At 45.3% G+C, this 14,527-nt stretch overlaps 1 pseudogene; it reads right to left on the bottom strand.

The window, feature by feature from the left end:
- Positions 1 to 1,884: 1,884 nt before the first annotated feature.
- Positions 1,885 to 2,002, bottom strand: LOC124723486 (annotated as a pseudogene).
- Between the last annotated feature and the right edge of the window lie 12,525 nt (positions 2,003 to 14,527).

Raw genomic sequence — 14,527 nt, 5'->3', positions numbered from 1 at the left:
GAATCGCATCACCGCTATGATAATTTCAGTTGCTGTTCATATTAGCCCATATTCGCCTGACCATAAATTCTTATCATCTGTCCGTTACACTTCACAGACTCTCACTATATCCAGATTGTGCCGTTGCATTACCCACATTTTCAAGCTTCCCTACTTCAGTGCCGGCCGTTGTGGCCAAGTGGATCTAGGCGCTTCAGTTCGGAACCGCGTTGCTGCTACGGTCGCAGGTTCGAATCCTGCCTCGGGCATGGATGTGTGTGGTGTTTAAAAAAATGTTCAAATGTGTGTGAAATCTTATGAGACTTAACTGCTAAGGTCATCAGTCCGTAAGCTTACACACTACCTAACCTAAATTATCCGAAGGACAAACACACACACCCATGCCCGAGGGAGGACTCGAACCTCCGCCGGAATCAGCCGCACAGTCTATGATTGCAGCGCCTAAGACCGCTCTGCTAATCCCGGGCGGCTGTGTGTGATGTCCTTAGGTTAGTTAGGTTTAAGTAGTTCTAAGTTTAGGGGACTGAAGACCTCAGATGTTAATTCCCATAGTGCTTAGAGCTATTTGAACCTACTTCAACGACGCTTCTGACATTCCTCTGACTCGTAGTACGTAGACCATGCGTTCTCATCTGGTCTTTTTCTCATGCTTTTTCTTCCTTGGCAGTCCCATCCTGGAGATCCGAATAAGGGCCTAAACCAGAATCTTTTGGCCGTGAAGAGATCGCCATGACACGTTTTCGTTTACAGATCACATTTCCTGGGGATAAACAACATGTGTTTTTAATGAAGTGGTTCCCATTGCCTCGTGCATCCTCATGCCGTTATCTTTGGTAATTCTTCCGGCCTTTACGAAACGATTCCCACCCAAAGGGCAAGGAGAGTGCCGTGAGCCTCTGTCCGTACCTCCACCCTCTTTCACAAGACAGTTGGTAGAACGAGGGTGACATTTCCTGCATAAGTCTTCGGCCGCCACAGCTGATTCTTTTCATTCAGAATTTAAGCAGTGTCTGGGATCGAACGTGAGGCGCTAGACGTTTTGGTTGCTAGGCAGGGGCGCTACCCATAAAACATGGAATCTGTTGATTACGTGAACGTTACTAGAAAAACGGCTCTGAGCACTATGGGACTAAACATCTGAGGTTATCAGTCCCCTTGAACTTAGAGCTACTTAAACCTAACTAGCCTAAGGACATCACGCACATTCATGCCCGAGGCAGGATTCGAACCTGCGACCGTAGCAGTCACACGGTTCCGGAATGAAGTGCCTAGAGCCGCTCGGCTACCGCGGTCGGTAAAGTTACTACAGACTACCTGCATTCCTTCATATGTAATGTCTTCTCTTACGGCGATGCAACTTTCAGCAGGATAACGTTTCTTTTTACAAGGCCAGACTCGTGCTCCAGTGGTCTGAGAAGCATTACAATGTACTCTCTTTCATTTATTGGTCACCAATTAGCCTGATCGAAACCCGATGGATGCAGTCAGTGATGCTATCACGCCCATTAGCTATCGTCGCGAAATTTACAGGAACTACGCTATCTTTTAGTACGCAATTGTTTGCATATACGCCCGGAAACCTACCGAAGACTTTTAGAATCTATACCACGCAGAATCGCTGCTGTTTTGTGTTTCAAAGACCGTCAAGTACCGTATTAAAAAACTCTTCCCGAATAGGCCATGAAGGCCCAGAGGAACCGACCGGCTGCCGTGTCACCCTCACGTCCTCAGCTCAGACCACAGGCGGCACTGAATGCGGATATGGAGGGGCATGTGGTCAGCACACCGCTCTCCCGGCCGCATGTCAGTTTCCGAGACCGGAGCCGCTACTTCTCAAGCAAGTAGCTCCTCAGTTTGCCTCACAAGGGTTGAGTGCACCCCGCTTGCCAACAGCGCTCAGCAGACCGGATGGTCACCCATCCAAGTGCTAGCCCAGCCCGAAAGCGCTTAACTTCGGTGATCTGACGGAAACCGGTGTTACCACTGCGGCAGAGCCGTTGGCCCAGTATCCTATTAAGTAAGTTACAATAATGTTTTGCAAATTTGTGTATATCGTAGAACTTCTTTCTTTTTGTTTAATACGCACGTAACATAAAACTGGAGCTTAGGGTTCTGTCATTCATAGTAGGATAAAAATAAAAAAAGTCATTCTTATACCAGCAGCGAACATTCCCAGAGGAATGATTACCTAACTGTCGTTCGGCTTCAGCTTCACGCACTTGTATCAACTAACTTATAAATTTCGTGGATGTCAGCCACGTGGTCATGTAGCACATTCCAACATATAGTTTGCTTTATAACGCAAAAAAGCTGAAAACAGTGGTAGCAGTAGCTCACAGATGTGATCATATTGAGCTAAGATCAACCTTAGTCGCTATCTATATTGTTGTAATGCAAGCCTACTGCTGCCCTAAATTTCTGTGAAATCCTTATAACGCAGAAAAATATAATAAAAAATTGATTACCTCTAGCAGCTGCTGATAAAACAAACCGTCATTATTTACCAATCTTGATCGGAACTACTATTACGCATCAAAAAATAGTTATATAAGGGGTGATCAAAAAGTTTCCGTACAAAGGCCTACTGTCCAGAATCTGTATACCAATCAGGCAAATAGCAGTGAGCATTGAGGCAAGCATCCCACCGACGCACTAGGTCGAAGACGCCCTTTTGGTAAAACACTGCGCCCTGCTGCGTGAAGGGAGTCCGTAACTGCCTGCTTCTCATCCTCGTCTGACAGGAGTCATCGAAATTTCAAGGCCATTTTTAAGCGGCCACATGGGCAGAGATCAGGACTACAGGGTGCGTGCTCGAAAATGTCTCCCACTTCAGTTGGTACAACTTTCGCGTAACGACATTTGCGATACAGGGACGTTCATTACCATGAAGCAACATGGAACTTGCCACTCCATTTCAGAACGACGGTTTTCGACAGACATGCTGTCCTACACACAGTCTTCGTTCTTCAGTGGATGTCTGTCTGCGTTCATCTTTCGGCAGCCAAGAAAATACTGTCAGCGTGTTGTTCCTGTTTGGAACATTTGGTAAAAACGGTACGATATTCACGTTGTTGAATTTACCGTACGCACGTCTGAAAAGACACGATTGACACACTAACCCCTTGCCTAGATGACAGTGCTTACACGTCAGCATCGGGGACGCGCGACGTTGCATATACGCTGCAACAGCGCCATAAAACGGAAACTTTTTGGTCGTTTGTTATGAAAGACTGTTTGGAATCGTGCAACCTGACTAGAAGAAGGGATAGGTTGCTAGGACACATTCTGAGGCATCAAGGGGTCAACAATTTAGTACTAGAGGGAAGCATGGGAGGGGGGGGGGGGGGGTAAAAGTCGTAGAGGGTGACTAAGAGATGAATATAGGAAGCAGGTTCAGAAGGATTTAGGTTGCAGTAGTTACCCGGAGATAAAGAGGCTTGCACAGGGTAGGGTAGCATGCAGAACTGCATCAAACCAGCCTTCGGAGAGAAAACCACAACAACAACAACAACAACATGATATTGTTCATACAGTGAAGTCAATAACAATAAAATTATTCAAAGTCAACTTTTCACTTCGATATTCCCCGTTGCTACGTGTAGTGCGTACACCGATCATACATTTGCCAGCTTCAGATTCCGCTGGCTGAACTCGAACTCCACCAACAAAATTACAGTGTTTGCTGAGGAACATTTTGTGAGTGTTTTAGCATAAGACGCCCTAGTCTGCAAAGTAGTAACATAATTATAATTTATTCGTTTTATGACATCAGTCACATTTCTTGTTAAAACAAAACATTTACACCATTCGAATAGCCTATAATATGCAATCACCAAAATGAACAATACAAAATACAAACTGATGCACCAACTGCCAGATGAAAAAGTATCGTAACGTAGTTCAAATGTTTGTGAAATCCTAAGGGGCCAAACTGCTGAGGTCATCGGTTCCTAGATTTACACACTAATTAATCTAACTTATGCTACGAACAACACACACACACCCATGCCCGAGGGAGGACTCGAACCTCCGGCGGGGAAGGGCGGGGGGGGGGGGGGGAGGGCGCAATCCGTGGCATGGCGTCTCTAACAGTAATATAGTTCCAGTTACTGCTGAGCACAGAGTCATTGTGCCGTCCTCCCATTGCATTCTTTGAATCCATACACGAACTGCATATCGGAGGAGGAGAAAAGTGTATAATGTCCCGTCGATAACGACGTCATTAGAACGGAACGCAACATCGGGTTACGGAAGGATGGAGAAGAAAAGCAGGCGTCCCCTTCCGAAGGACCCATCCCGGCATTTGTCTTAAGCGATTTAGGGAAATCACGGGAATCCTAACTTAGGATAGCAGGGTTCAGGTTTGAACCACCGTCCTCCGGAACGCGAGTCCAGTGTGCTATCCAGTGCGCAACTCCGCCTAGTAAACTGCATATTGGCGAACCTATTCATAGCGTTGTATGTCACTGTTAACATATATTCAAGACTGTCAGGAAAACGAAACCCAGGCAGAACAGAAGAATACTGAACACAACCTTGACAGCTAGGAGTTTCATGAACTTTATTCTTGTCTTCAGCAAGTACCGTGAATGAACGGAACAGACACACCCCGCATACCGTATACATTTGTGCTACTGTGTAGACATTTTCAGTGCAATCCAGACAAAAATAAAACGGCATTAAAAAGTCAAATCGAATATAATTCCTCTGTGAGAACACACCGGAGCCCAAGGATTCCTTGTACCAAAATACCTGGAAAACATCCCTGAACAAGCTCCGAAATTTTGTTGGAAGCTTTCGGGTTCGTACTTCATACGCAGTAGGGGGCATTTGGTGAACAATGCTTTATTTACCAAACGTCAGATATGATGAAGAGTATGTGAAGACAGCTAGTATATGGACGAAAACAATGCAGAATGCTTTCATATTACAAATGTAATTGTGATTAAAATAAAACCACGAATATGATTTCATACGTGTTTGCAGTTTTTGCGCCACATCCTCCATGTGGCTGATTTCATAGAGAATTGAGATCACATTCAATTCTGTCGTGAATTTCTTACCTGTTGAAAGAGAAGGAGCAGATGTACTCCTTATAAACATGCGCCAATTCTGAATTAATAACTCTTAGCGGTAGCCGTAGAAATAAATAATTTTATAACACATGATATTCCACTTTATCATTTAAATTACACACACACGCACGAACGCGCACGTGCGCAATAAAAATCAGTGTAGAAAAAGCTTTTCTACTGTTATTTGACTCGCGTTTTTGAGCTATACAAAGTGGTACAGTAAAACAAAATCTCACTGATACGAAATCTATCTTCAAACCCAATTGCAAGATTTTCTCCTTTTCCTAATATCTCTAACACCTTCTCTGGATCCTGACCAGATTGTAGTGTCTAGCCTCTTTTTCTTCTCAGTTACTAAATGGTATACAGTTGCCCAGCCTGTCAGAAAGCTCATCTTCGTTGTAGTGATACAGCAGTGTTAATTTTCCCATGCTCCTTACAAATTTCTTTGTAGCATACGTTCCTAGGGTGTATCATAATTAACATTAAAAGTGAGACGAAGGAAAGTATTCGATAGCTGAAGCATAAATATTTCAGTGGACATAAGTAATAAACTAGCCGATTAAGAGAATGTGGCGAATGTATGGTTATGAAACGCTGTTGACTTCAGGATGAAAGATTGTTGCAGCAGGTATAAATGTATTAAGTTCCTATCGAATATGGCCCCAATTTCACCTACACCCCATAATTAGGGATGTGGTACACGCTTGGTGGGGTACAGGCAAAATTTAAAATTTGCTGCTGCTGTTAGACATGTAATGCGCCAATATGTTCCGGGCTCGTTAGGCTGAGAACGACCTCAACTTGGGCTGCAAGGTTATCTAACCTCAATCTTCTTGATTTTGCTGCGTGGAGTTATCTCAGAATTGAGGTTCATTTCCCTCCAGTTAATGTGTTTGGATAACTGCAGCATTGACAGCCACTGTGGCCGAGCGGTTCTAGGCGCTTTAGTCTGGAACCGCGCGACCGCTACGGTCGCAGGTTCGAATCCTGCCTCGGGCATGGATGTGTGTGATGTCCTTAGGTTAGTTAGGTTTAAGTAGTTCTAAGTTCTAGGGGACTGATGACCTCAGATGTTAAGTCCCATAGTGCTCAGAGCAACTTGAACTATTTGAACTGCAGCATTGAGTTACAGTCTTGTCGAGACTGCTAGATGATCCAGGGATGTTTTAAAGAATTTGTAACTCACGTCACATGGAACACCTTCTTTAATAGATACGAATGTACTCTCAGTTGTAACAGACAGAGAGCTGAAGTACTGTTGTATTGTCGTTAAAGTACGCCATGGATGTAATTTTAGCCCAGTTAACCGAAAAGTTTGCAGTTCATATGGATTTGAACTAATGAGGAGAAATTTCCTGCTGAAGTCTTGTAACCACACATTCGCAGTCACTGGCGAACAGCTCACTGACTGGCATGTTAACAACAGTGTTTTTGCTACTATTATACTTCCTTCACTCACGTCAGATTCCGCCTTTAATTACGATTAGCTATTTGTAAGCAACAGTTTTAATTTCCGTCTTTGTAGCAGTTCACACTAACGTGCTGCGTTTTCATATTTGTATCTATCTCACACCCATATTTAATCAATAGTTGTAGCCATGAACATCGAGGTAGGGACGCTAAACCGAAACAACGGAGGACTGCATTGCGAATAGTACGACTAACCTATTTCCAAACTAGACTACCCCATGTTTGTGGCTGGGATTGTTATTCACTAGTGGCTGGGATTATTTAGTTTCCTGACATCAACTGAGCATGTTTCCAAGTTCTGTTTGCAGTATTCTCCAATGGCTACACTCAGAAATGTGCACCGCATCACTATCAAACAAATTTCTATCTGATAATGATTCCGTGAAAAGCAGTAAGTATTCCAGTTTATATGGTTGATGAATTTAAGTCTGTGTATTATGTAAAGGGGCTGTCAAATAACAACGGAACACTCGCCACAACAGGAAAAGTGAATGATTCCATTCAAAAGTAATCAGCAGACATTTTAAGATATTTATCCCGCTGGGAGACGAGACGATCATTTCCTGTTTCGTAGAACGCGGTCGGCAGCTGACGGATCGTCAACGGCACCCACTCTTTCATTTCTTCGTCCTACTGAAAGCGACGTCCATGCATGTTTTTCTTCATGTCACCAAAGATGTGAAAATCACACGGTGAAAGACCCGGGGTGTAAGGAGATACTGAAGCGTTTCGCAACTAAATCGCTGAAGCACAGCATTCGTGCGACTGGCAGTCTGGGGGCCGGGCGTCACAGTGCAACACGATACTTCCGTCCGAGAGTAGCCCTGGGCATTCTGACTTCGCGGTGCGTCGCAGCTTCTGAAAAGTGTCTTCATAACATTGTGCACCGATTGTGGTTCCAGGGCCCTGCAGTTGAAGAAGGAAGTCATCATGGCATTACTGGAACTTGTATGAACAAGTTTGTAGTCTCGGGCTGTCGGAAAGCTGTCGGACAAAATCATCTTTGTGCACGATAATCCTTCCTCTCACTTCCCCACCCCACCCCCTCACTCTTGCCCTCACCAACCAATCGAACGAAGCAAAAGGCCGGCCGGGTTGGCCGAGCGGTTCTAGGCTCTACAGTCTGGACCCGCGCGACCGTTACGGTCGCAAGTTCGAATCCTGCCTCGGGCATGGATGAGTGTTAGGTCCTTAGGTTGGTTAGGTTTAAGTAGTTCTAAGTTCTAGGGGACTGATGACCTCAGGAGTTGAGTCCCATAGTGCTCAGAGCCATTTGAACCATTTTTGATGCCCAAGCTTCAGGGATTTGGTTGCTAAAGACTGTAACATTCCCCGTACAGCCCGGATATTTTACCGTATGAATTTCACATCTTTGGCGACCTGAAGAAAAGATGTGTGGACGTCGGTTACAGTCGGACGAGGATGTGGGAGAGTGGATGCTGTTGTGGACCCGTCAACGATCGACCACGTTCTACGAAACAGGAACCGATCGTCTCGTCTCCCAGTGGCATAAATGTCTTAACACGTGTGGTGATTAGAATGGAACGATTCCATGTTTCTGTTGTGGCGGGTGTTCGGTTTTCATGTGACGGCCACTCATAATAATCTAAAATTGTTGTTCTTCTTACAGTTACGTTCAGTAGATGCACTTATTTAAGTGAAAAAAATTTTTTACCAACATGAGCATCAGCGCCTTCACACGAACTCTCACAACGACAGACATTGTGAAGGTGCTGAGTGGCAGACACGCGCCGTTGGACACAAACTCGCCGTTCGCCCCCACTTGTTACGAAGGCTGGCGCTGGGCCCTCAACGGCTTACTGTACCCCTGGAGCGACACAGTTGCGCTTTATTCCGCAGGACAGCGCCTCCCGCCGCTAGAACGAGAATTCGTTCTCTCTGGCGAGAGAGGCGGCAGCAGTGGAATGCGACGCCGCTGTGTGCGGGACACGCATTAATCTCTTTAAAGAGCGCGTCTCGACGCCAACGCCAGCGTCAGGCACCTTTAAAGCCGCCGACGCCGCATCCCGCGTCACCCCAGTCGTGTTGTATAACCCGCGCGGTGGCCACGGATGGCAGCAAAGTCGAGCTTTTGTCTCGACGCGACATTGCAGGAAGGTCCTGCATTCAGAAAAGCTTGCACCACGAGCACGTCAGAGCCTTGTGGTCACCCAAGGCTCCTAAAAGTGAAACTTGTGGAAAACATATATTTCTCTTTTAATGACGTGCTTTTCCGACATTTACATTTATGTGTTAGCGGTATCAACTACTTACACTCAATCGTCGGCGATCTGTTACGCAGTATTGTTGTTTCTATTTTAGAAATTCAATTGATGTTTAAGATACACACATCAAAAATTAATAAATACACATATCAAAACATGTTTGGCATCACCCCAGTCCCCGAAACTCCTAAAGATAGACGTTGACTATGGATATTGTATCACAGACACAGTCCCTTTGATTGCAGAATCATGTCACCTAACCCGCCCAAAGATGTAAACCATCATGCATTAGACGGAGGGAGTCCGACAGCCCATTAGTTCCAGTCGTTCCACCAGGAAGGAGGTACACTGCTCGTGTTGTTTGTAATTCAACAATGCCTAGACGGTCTATACAGCGGTTCGATCGTGTCCGCATTGTTACTTTGTGTCAGGAAGGGCTCTCAACAAGGGAAGTGTCCTGGTGTCTTGGAGTGAACCAAAGCGATGTTGTTCAGACATGGAGGAGATACAGACAGACATGAACTGTCGATGACATGCCTCACTCAGGCCGCCCAAGGGCTACTACTGCAGTGGATGATCTATACCTACGGATTAAGGCTCGAAGGGACCCACACAGCAACGCCATCATGTTGAATAACGCTTTTCGTGCAGCCAAACTGTGCGCAATAGGCTGCGTGATGCGCAACTTCACTCCCGACGTCCTTGGCGAGATCCATCTTTGCAACCACGTCACCATGCAGCGCCGCACAGATGGGCCCAACAACATGCCGAATGGACCGCTCAGGATTGGCATCACCTTCTCTTTACCGATGGGTGTCGTATTTGCCTTCAACCAGACAATCGTCGGAGACGTGTTTGGAGGCAATCCGGTCAGGCTGAACGCCGTAGGCACATTGACCAGCGAGTGCAGCAAGGTGGACATTCCCTACTGTTTTTGGGAGGCATTATGTAGATTCAAAGTACGCCGCTGATCGTCATGGAAGGCGCCGTAACGGCTGTACGATACGTGAACGTCATCCTCCGACCGATAGCGCTACCATATCGGCAGCATATTGGTGAGGCATTCGTCTTCATGGACGACAATTCGGTGAGTTGTTTCGTCGTCTTATTTTATGAAAGATACTTATTCATATTGCAATACTCTTTCTTTTAAGGTATGTGGTTCGTTATTGTCGCTTTTCCTGCATTAATACACTGTCTGATTGGAAGTACTTGGACACGCCTATGTAATCCGGAACTGACCACTGGATGTCACGATAAGCTGACCCGCCAGTATTAAAGGCGCAGGGATATTACTGTGTCAGTAGAGAAGCAAGAAGCAGTAGCAGCAGAATGGGTCAGTCTGGGGTGTTCAGTAAGCCAAAAACGGTAAAGTGGGAATCAAAACGACCATATTTAGTTTTAAGTTAAGATAAGATTTAAACAGTACTCCACAACGAACGTTTTTCTGTGCTTTGAAACCTTTTAATTTTCCTGTTATGATTAAATCAGGTGTATACACTGGTCAAAACAATTAGGAGACCAGCTCAAATATCTAGGTTCTGAAGTATTGTCACCCGCAGAATGAACTAAAATGGTTCGACGTTAGATCTGTCGTTTCTAAGGAGTGGAGACAACAACGTTACAGTCACCGAGCTAGTGGTAATAACAGAAAGTTGCTGCAGAGGGGATTGGTGTTGACTTGTATATACTCCACAAAACGTGTAGTGAGCAGTTAGTGAAATGCAGCAACAGCGTGACTTACCCGAAGCTACGGCATAGAGAGCCATAGGACGGTTGGAAGAGGGACAGACACAGAGGGAGATGGCTGCAGCTATTGGAGTGTCCCAAAGTTTAATTTCCAGGACGTGGACACGATAACAAACAACAGGAACCTTTACAAGAAGGCAAGGCCAAGTTCTTCCACGGGTAACATGGGCAAGAGATGACCGTTATCTCGAGACAGGAGGCTGAATGCAACTCAGCTGCAACGCACCCTCAAGGCCGCAGTAGGACGCGCTGTGTTAACACAGTCCGAAATCACCTTCGGGAATGTGGCCTCTACGCACGGAGGCCTATGGTGTGTGTCCCATTAAAACCATGACACCGTTTATCCCGCAGAAACTGGGCGGAAGAACATCAGGATTTGAGTCGTAACGAATGGCGGCGGGTGCTGTTCACGGATGGGTCAAAATTTTGTGTTCAGTCGGACAATCGTCGTTCCCTTATCTGGAGAGAAAGTGATGTCGGAACAATTCCGCTTAGGTGCAGGAAAAATCACCATATTGTGGCGGTGGACCAATGGTGTGGGCAGGAGTCTGTGTTGGCGGACGTACTGCCCTCTATGCAGTTCAGAATGGCGCTTTGACTGCTCAGAGGTATAGAGACGAAATCCGTCGACCTTTCCTTGTGCCCTACGCTGGTGCCACAATAATGCCACAGGAGGTGAGTTCCTTCTGGTAGGCGATAACACTCGTCCCCAAAGAACTGCACTGGTGGACAACATGCTTGAAGCTGAGGGAATTGAACGAATGGAGTGGCCAGCTTGTTCACTGGACTCAAACCCGACAGACCATGTCTGAGATGCACTTGGCAGACGCATTGCAGCAAGACCAGCACCTCCAACAACGGTTGCAGAGCAGGATATTGCACCCTTGGAAGAATGGCCAAATATCCCTCAAGAGTTAACTGATAACCTCACACTGTCCATGCCACGTAGGTGTGCAACTGTACTGGCAGTCCGAGGTGATCACACGCCATATCAGAGGGCAACGAGAATGGCTGTTTCACTATTATGGTAGTCCCATGGAGCCTTGCTCTATGTAAACGCCATGTAAACATCAAGTAAAGAGTTGAGACAGCAAAATATCACACATACATTACAACTGTAACCGATATCTGAATAAAATAATTTACCATATGTCTCTTGTGTATGATATCTTACCTGATCCCCTAATTGTTCTGAGCAGTGTAGATTCCTGTAGCAGAGCGATTAGTTGGGTGATGATTGACCGTGATAAAATGCAAGACGAAAAGATAAAACATTTCGTTCTGTGCTGCAAGAATAATCGGACTTTTTATAGCACGCAGTTAAGAGAATTGGTTGTAAGAGAAATGAAGCGAATATTCATGTAATAGCAGACCGATGGGACGTTATTCTCGCACTGTCATACTTCCGTTTCACTCCGGAATTAAGATGCTGAAGCTCGTAGACACAGTAAGTGATTGTCATGATACGTATTCAATAAAGTAATAACTCATTTCAACAGACAGTAACCTTATTATTGACGATTATCGTAGAGAAATGAACATGGCATTCTTACGTTCATTGAGACAGAAGAAGGGAAGATTGCCAGAAGGACTCTAAAGGCACTACTTTTGTTTTATACAAAAGAACAACATCATCATTCCATCGACTCTAACACATTGCGTTCAAGGATATACGTATTTCTTAGTATGCAACTTAAATAAACGATAAAATTTGCCACATTTGCTCACTGGATGTCATCTCTTTGCAGGCCGGAGTGGCCGAGCGGTTCTAGGCGCTACAGTCTGGAACCTCGGGACCGCTACGGTCGCAGGTTCGAATCCTGCCTCGGGCATGGACGTGTGTGATGTCCTTAGGTTAGTTAGGTTTAAGTAGTTCTAAGTTCTAGGGGACTGATGACCTCAGCAGTTAAGTCCCATGGTGCTCAGAGCCATTTGAACCTTTTTTTTGTCATCTCTTTAACAGATCCATGGCGAACATTTATCGCTTCTAAAGCAACCCAAGTTGACTGTTAAAGACGTGATTTTGACGTGGAAAAGCGAAGAAACAACCACAGCTAAACCAAGACAGGTAGTTCTCACTTGCTGGCGGACAGGGACCATAGAGCATTTCGCAGGGTGGTTGTAAAAATTCGCATGATAGCGGTGTAACCAAGACTCACTGCTGCCAGTGTTTGTTCCGCTATCATATAATCATACAATAAAGGATCCTTCTTTCTATGTATTCGCAATACATTACATTTGCCTATGTTAAGGGTCAGTTGCCACTCCCTGCACCAAAAAATTGCCTATCCGCTGCACATCTTCCTTCATTTCGTTGCAATTTTCTAATGCTGCAACCTCTCTGTATACAACAGCGTCTTCCGCGAAAAGCCGCATGGAACTACCTACACTATCTACTAGGTCATTTATATATATTGTGAAAAGCAATGGTCCCATAACACTCCCTTGTGGCACGCCAGAGGTTACTTTAACGGCTGTAGACGTCTCTCTATTGAGAACAACATGCTGTGTTCTGTTTGCTAAAAACTCTTCAATCCAGCCACACAGCTGGTCTGATGTTCCGTAGGCTCTTACTTTGTTTATCAGGCGACAGTGCGGAACTGTATCGAACGCCTTCCGGAAGTCAAGGAAAATGGGATCGACTTGTACCCAGTGGAACATGTTTTGGATGATTTAGAACGTCGACCTCGCTACATATCCCAGCGCCCAACATTAGTACTATCTCTGGTTTCGGCTCTTGAGGAACAATGGACACTCATTCGTCAGCACAGATTCACACACGTCATTGAAAGTGTCCCCAGCCGAGTTCATGGAGTCATAAAGGCAAAGGTGGGACGCTAAGAGGTGTCCGGATGCTTTTGATCAATGGAGTACGTTGCCATCTCTATAAATTTGATCTTCGCTGGGTTACCTTCAGCGGTGTAGCATTTCGTCATTAATTAATAATTAAAATATATCATAGGACATAATTTGCTACTCAGCGTGGGGTCAACCAGGGAAACTGCAACACAATTTGGTGCTTAGAGTAGGGTCCAGCAAAGCGAATTAAGCGAATTACTATAGCAGCCTGTTACAGACAGGCGCATAGTGCTGATGGAGGCACGTTGCGAGTGATCCTCGTTGTAGGTGGGAAGATAATTGGTGCGAGATATATAGGTCACAGAACATCAGAGAATACGAACGAATTGAATTTCTGAAGTCAGCTGTGTCTTTGACGGATCTTTATAATGCCAGAGGAAATGTTTCCGCATGCGTAAACCGCGCCGCAGTATGACCAAAAGTGTTTGGCGAACAGACACGAGAACGCCCCGGAAGAGCCAGGCGGGATGGTCAGCGGTCTATTGATTTCAGTGTGGAGTATGAGGAAATCATTTCTACCAGGACTGTAAGGGGGTGAAATTGAACGAACAGATTTCAGCAGATAATGACCGACTCATACCACAGAGTCTTCCAACGACATTTGGCTGTTACGTGCAACTAACGCGATTGTAAATGGATATAATAAACATTTACGATTTTCTTACTCTCCACAAATTTACTACGCAATTTTTCTACAGTTGTAGATACTATTAAATTTTCTCCTTGTCTTCTTCTTCTTCGACTACCAGTCCAAGGTTAGACTAGGACCTGTTCCGGTGTCACCATCTCATCTTCGGTCTTCCCACACCTCTTCCCCCTTGGATTATAACGAGCGATCAGGAAGTTTGTGTTGAAGGCTACAGTAGCCCCTTGCTGGCATGTGGGTGCTTATACACCCGAATCGAAGTAGCGCTGTGTTTCACATATGCCGCTGCAACGCCCTCAAATGATACTTCCAGATCACCCTTTATAGTTTAAAAAAGTCTTCGTTGTGACGTACGAAGTACGTGTTTTATCGCTTTTTCCTTACATTCGATTGCCATTTGTGTTATTGCTTCCCTCCCTAGTTCTTCCTTTGTTACTTGGCTTCTAATTTTGTCTTCCCTAGCGCAGCCTTTCACAGATCTTATAAAAATTTCATTTCTT

This window comes from Schistocerca piceifrons, chromosome 1 (genome assembly GCF_021461385.2).
Source record: "Schistocerca piceifrons isolate TAMUIC-IGC-003096 chromosome 1, iqSchPice1.1, whole genome shotgun sequence".
NCBI classification, from domain to species: domain Eukaryota; kingdom Metazoa; phylum Arthropoda; class Insecta; order Orthoptera; family Acrididae; genus Schistocerca; species Schistocerca piceifrons.
Note: the sequence above shows the minus strand (reverse complement) of the source record. Positions and strands in the feature narration are given on the sequence as shown.